The sequence below is a fragment of the Triplophysa rosa genome, linkage group LG15 (genome assembly GCF_024868665.1).
Source record: "Triplophysa rosa linkage group LG15, Trosa_1v2, whole genome shotgun sequence".
NCBI lineage: Eukaryota > Metazoa > Chordata > Actinopteri > Cypriniformes > Nemacheilidae > Triplophysa > Triplophysa rosa.
The window spans coordinates 13,984,694-13,991,468 of NC_079904.1; positions in this window are offsets into that span (position 1 = coordinate 13,984,694).

Genomic DNA, 6,775 nt, shown 5'->3' on the forward strand with positions numbered 1-6,775 from the left:
ACACCTCTCATTATGCAAGAGTAACGAGCTGCAGCTGCAGGCCCACAGTGCAGCCAATCTTGACGCAGCGCAGCCAATCTTGATGGTAAGCGGGTCTCACTCATCGGTTGACACGTGGGCGAGCTATTTCTTTCTCCTTGCCGAGAATTGCCCAATAAGAGACAAAGAAAAGTTGTTACGAAACGGATTTTCATGTTCAAAAAAAACTTTCCGAAACCTATACGAGTGTATCGAGCACAGAAATACTACGTCAGACGTCCAAGTCATTTTTTTGACAAGTTGACCATGTCAAGCATAGGAAAACATCACGTTTAACATTGTAAATAAGTCAGAATGTATGAAACACCGTTGCATGCCCCCTTTAACGGTTTCCTGTTGTATACTAGGGATGCCACAATACTCAATATAATAATTGAACTGTTCGGTACGACCTCCATGGTTCAATACGTGTAAGTGAACTGCGGTTTTCCGGTTTTGCTTTAAATTATTTCCGTGCGCTCAATTACACTCTGAACTGGCTCTGTCTGTGTTTGTCTGTATCTAATAGCGAGTGGTGGTCGGGCGGTGAAGCGAGGCTGCCTGAAACACGAGAAGCAATGTGCTGTTGAGAGACGCGGGCTGTCTTTTTGTCTAGTAGGGGTCTCTGCAGGCTGGAGAAATGGGCGTGTCGAAAGGTGGGGGCGTGTCGAAAGGTAGGGGAGTGCCGAAAGGTCTTTTCAATTGGACACGAATGCTGCCTGTTCAACATCATCTTAAACGCTATTGGCCTACATCTAAAGCCACTTGTTCACTGTGGTGTTTTTGTATCGAAGATTTTAAATATGAAACGATAATCTGCAGATGATTTATAAAGATACTAGTGCCTATTTTAAAATTGGCCTCGACGCGAATCTAATGTGTGAGTTCTCCGTGATCACCGGGCTGTTAGCGCCGCCAAGAACATCTTGATGGCGGCAAATACACCTCAAATTGGCCGCTGTCTCTAATATCACTTAAGTGGTAATAGGATTATTAGCCTAGTTTTGGTTACATTTCATAATGGGCAATCGTTGGTCTGATGAATCTTTCGAGACTAATCATTTTGACTGAGGTCAGTCAGAGTTTCATAACTATACACAGCCTGGCTGTATGTATTTGGAGCACTGCCTGTGTACTTTTGACTGAATGTTTTTCTCTATTCCCTATACTTATACTTTACAATAAAATGTGTTTTGTATTTGATTAAAATGAAAGTAATCAAATTACCTTAACTATTTAAAATGAAAACGAAAAAAAGCAGGTGTTAATGTCATATTGCGTTTTATTGTAAATGTAAAATGAAGGTACAGGGGGTGCACATATTTGATTTGAACTATTTAGAAATAACTGATATTTAAGGAACAGCTGATAAGTGTCACAATCAAATGTGAATTACAATTATTATTTAAAGGGTGGTACAAGCTCTCTAAAATAATAACACTTACAGCTGCACTAGCGTTTTATATAAGTTCATAATAATTTACTTTCCTTGATGTCATGATAGAATAACAACATGTCATACTGTAAAAGGCATTTCTACCGTTTTACTACAACTATGATTTAGTATATGTAAACAAAAACATGCGGAAAAAGACTGAAATACTCATAAAACATAACGACAGCTGCTTCTAGATGAGTAAGAGCTATTTACTTAGGCCTACCTTCTGTAATTTATTATTAAGCAATTTAGCAAAAACACAGACTTGTCTGATAAAATTTTATTTCGTTTTTAAGGGCTTATGATCACAAATTCACAATTTGAAACCTTTGCATTACACACCTTATTGCGATCTTCTTCCTGTTTAAAAGAAATGACGTATGTGTGTGGTTAACGCTGATTGGTCAACTAAGTTGGGAAGAAAGAGCACTTTTGACCAATGAAAAACCTTTCGACACGCCCAGTTCTCTGACCTGCAGTTACTCCTGTCTCTTTATTGTATGCAGTACTAAAGTGATAATCTCCTAATTTGGCACACCAAGAATGTATTTTTACACTGCATACGAAAACAGCACGATCACGTTGCATCTCACCCAGCACATGCAGAAAGAGCGTATACAGAACCATGCCAAAGTACGTTTAATGAAAGTCATGCCACTCGGCGGCCTTTCGGACAGCTATTTACGTCATAGCAAGAGCACCTCCAGGAAGCTATTTAGCATTGCATTTCTTCCAATTTATTGCAATCGCAGTGGCGCACCTTGTTAATATATTATCTTTGACCTTTCCCATTGAGCGCTAATGTTTGCAGTGTTAACCGCATGTTTACTTCCATTACAGCAATCGCAAGTTTTGTATTACGTTATTTTAAATACTCTGATGTACAAAACCTCTTCAAGAAGCTTATTTTACTGGCATGTTGATGAACAGTAAACCAAAAACTGCTGTGAGCCAGGAATTTGTACAAGTTGATTTTTGCTTAAAGATAATCAAATAAGTAAAGTTAAATAAAGAGAATTTCAGCAAAATAGTTCTTAACTTTTTACTGTTCCTATCACATAAGCATAGAACAATGAAAAAACACTTTAATGTGCCAAGCCATCAGAACCAAACCGAACCGATAACCGCGGGTGAAAACCGAGGTTCGTATTGAACCGTGGGTGAGCTGTATTGTTGCATCCCTTACTGTACTCTGTTTTTAAAGCGGCCCTAACACATGCGGTTTCTGCCAATCTCATGTTAATCTTGAGTACCTATAGAGTAGTATTGCATAATTCTTATCTTCGAAGAGTATTTAGTTTGATCACATTTATAAAAGACAGATACAGCTGTACGATTATTTCCGAAAGCATACGGCGCGCGCGGGGGGGGGGGATGCGAGGTGTGGGCTGAACTAAAGCACGTGCGCATCCATTGCCAACAAAACACAGACATCAGTTTCACTCACCACATGCGGTTCATGTCCGGCATCTTTTAGCGCTGGGACGGCTCCATATATCAGTTTCAAGTTGACCATGTTAAGCATGAGAAGACAACACGTTTAACATTGTAAAGAAGTCAGAATACATGACACACCGTTGCACCACCCCTTTAAAGCTGTATATTTTAACAAAAATAACTTGACTAAGAAGAGGTAGTACTAAATAAGCAGAAAGGTGAGTGACAGGGTGTGACGGATCATGTGTGATGACTGGTGTTAGCCGTGAAACCAATAATGTTGTTGCGGCATCACTTTACTGTTTTGCATCACCACACCACAGTAACCATTAAAGAACCAGAGTTCTTCTCTGGACCATTATTGATTTAAATATGTCTCATCCCATTAGATCCAAGGTCAGGAATGATCGTACAGAATCTGTATATTCACTATATAGAGTACATACGAGCTCCCATGAAAGACCAGGGATGTCACTATGACTACTATCTTGCCTTAGTAGATGCTAATGAAAGGCTTCTCTATCACTCAATGCCTAAGAACCAATCCATTTACTATTAATCACAGTGTTTTATGGGACAGAGTGGACAGGAGCGGTAATCTATCTGACTGTTGCGTAAACAGAAGCCCTCCTACACCATGGAGGAGAAGGACATGTGCATTTTAACAAGGCCTTTAAGTTTATGGGCGATAAAATGTAGCATAAATTATGATGTTTTCTAAAAAATAAAAAAATGAAAAATATTCAAGATAATTCTGAATAAACTATTTAGGTCAAGTTGGTTTAATGAATATATTGGCCACTCCTTTCCATATGAAAGTGAATGGACTCTATGTCTGTTGTCAAGCTCACATTTACATTTATGCATTTGACAGACGCTTTTATCCAAAGCGACTTACATTGCATTGTACTATAAATTTGTTTCTGACTATGTGCAAACCCCTGGGATCGAACCCATGACCTTGCTAGCGCCATGCTCTAACCACTGAGCCACAAGATAGCCTATTTTTTTGACAAAAAAAAAAAAATGTATCAAATTCATTCAAGCTGGAAGTAATGTATGTACCTAATAAATGGACTGTAATTGTTTTTATTTAATTTCCGATTGAGATACCCGTATAGAACCCGTATAGCGTCTCATTTGTGTTGGAATATTGCTAGCCTTATTTATCCATTTCGGACTATGCTGAATGTCCAGCACAAGGTCCTTATCACAGGACATGATTACATCATCTATTCTTATTATCAATGCATGACAGAGATAACACATGACAGCAGCTGCATCTGTAAACACTGTAAGCTGACATCAGGCATAATAAAATATTGGCAGTGACATGATGACACACCCACATTCATATTTTATATCAGACAGTTGTCCGGTGTCCTTTTTAACAGAGGCTGACAATCCTACACAATAAAAAGGTCTATGCATATTTAGGTATTTGTGTAAAAAAACGGTTGTTATTTTTTTTTAGATGTGTTGTTCATCAATGACATATTAAATTGAAATGTTTTTTAGTCTTAACAGATTCCCTCCCGGGTCCACTCAAAAACACAGCTTTTCTCAGGGAAAATGACTCATTTCCTCAGCTAAATCCATTTAATAATGGAAGTGAACCTATAAGTTGGCAAGGGAATACAGTTACTGGCCAAACAATCAAATAAGGAATAGCATCAGCAAAGTCCTGCCCACAGGCTTTCAGGATGGCCAATACCTCATAATCTGATTGCTGTGGGAGCAATCTAACAAATTCAATGTTGCTGCAAGATTCAAAACACTGACAGAATCCCTCCAACATGAAGACTGTGGGCCACAACGAAAAACAATTATTCCACCAGAGCGTTTAAAAGTAAACTGAGTTGGGATTGCTATCATGTTAAGATCACATGACCAGTCAAATAATATAATTAAAACTTATGCCCGTTCACACTATAAAACGACATGATGCCATTCATTTCAATGGAGAGGCGACATCCGGTGACATGAGCACTAGCAACCGTTGGCGACCAGATGGGGCGTGTCTAGCGACACGACAAGGTTAAGAAATGTTTCACTTTAGAAATGCTGATTAAATTCAAATTTGAAATGGGCTCTTAATTGTTTCCGTGGTAACTACTATGGTAGTCAATGGGTCCAAGAACTGTTTGGTTACAAGCATTCGTCCAAATACCTTTCTCTGTTTTCAACCAAACAAAGAAATGTATACAGGTTTGGAACAGCTAGAGAGTGAGTAATTCATGACAGAATATTCATTTTTGGGTGAACTATCCCTTTAACCTCCTCTGTGTAAAAGACGTATTTCCTTTCATCGTCACAAACAGGTCATCTCTTCGTTTTTCTCCCCCATGATCAATCAATGAATATTTTATACACCACGTGAAGCAACACATTAATTATTGACACGGCCTCTCTTGCATAATGTCTCAAACTAAACACGGCATTTGTTGTGTTGCGCTAACTTCCTGTGCCGAAAAAGGTTCTTTTATCACCAATGCAGAATCAATAACATACCGTACATGACAGATGTGCTTCATATTATATTTATCAGGTTGCTCTATACTTAATTCACATCAGGGTACTGTACATTTGTCTAAATATTGTATATTTAACAAAAAACACGTCAAATCTACAAATGCCTAGAAGGGAGAACATTTTTGAATGGGCTGATTTCACGATCGGAAAGGTTTATAAACATGTCAAATATAAGATCACAGCTTATGCTTAAGTTTATTTCATCTAACAAGCTCAGACACATCACACAACCCTTATCCTTGTGAGAGTAGTAAACGTCTGAGTCTTTCCCCATTGAAGCCAGATTGATTGGTTTAAAGATAGAGTAAGTGTGACTGCTTTCCTCATTATAAGTGTATAGTACATGTTAGACACACTGACACATGCCAATTCTCTGCTTCTGTCAAACCAGGCTGCGGCCCCAGGGCAGCCGATTTTCAGCTTTGGTGCACTTACCCACCTAAAGCTCATCTTGCCTCTGGGTATTTTTTTTTCTCAATTATTGCAGACATCAGTCAACTTCTAAACCACCTGAACCCCACATCTTTACCCAGCACCACCTCACATGTAAGACCATCGCAATCCCACCCATACACATCCAAACCTATTAAGTGCTGAGGAACATTTACACGCCAAATTACACGTCAGGTGTAATATATTCATATTTTAATACAAATATTCAGATTGCGCCTCAAATAATAACTTAAAGTGATAGTTCACCTAAAAAAATTTGAATTTCAAACTTGTATGACTTTTTTCATCAGTAGAACACAAAAGAAGATTTTTGAAGAATGTTGTTAACCGAACAGCGACGGCACCCATTCAATTGGTTTTGTGTTCATATTTGACACATTGAATTTGCATTCGCCTGGGACCCTGCTTCGACTTCCGATTCCGAATAGTAAAACTAGTAAAACCCAGCTAGTATTCCATTTGATTCCATATTCATATACATAGTTTAAGTGCATAGTGTATAGTATGTGATTTGGGACGCAAGTTCAGTGTCATGAACAAACGTTTATCACGTCAATATTTATGTGATAGTTCACCCAAAAATGAAAATTCTGTCATTTACTCACCCTCTTGTAATGTCAAACCTGTATGAGTTTCTTTCTTCTGCAGAACACAAAAGAAGATATTTTGAAAACTGTTGTTGACCGAACAGCGATGACATGCATTTGTTTTGTGTCCATACAATAGAAGTCAATGGCTGCCACCGCTGTTCGGTTATCAACATTCTTCAAAATATCTTCTTTTGTGTTCTGCAGAAGAAAGAAAGTCATACAGGTTTGAAATGACAAGAGGGTGAGTAAATGACAGAATTTTCATTTTGGGGTGAACTATCCCTTTAATGTCAGTATGAACAGCTAC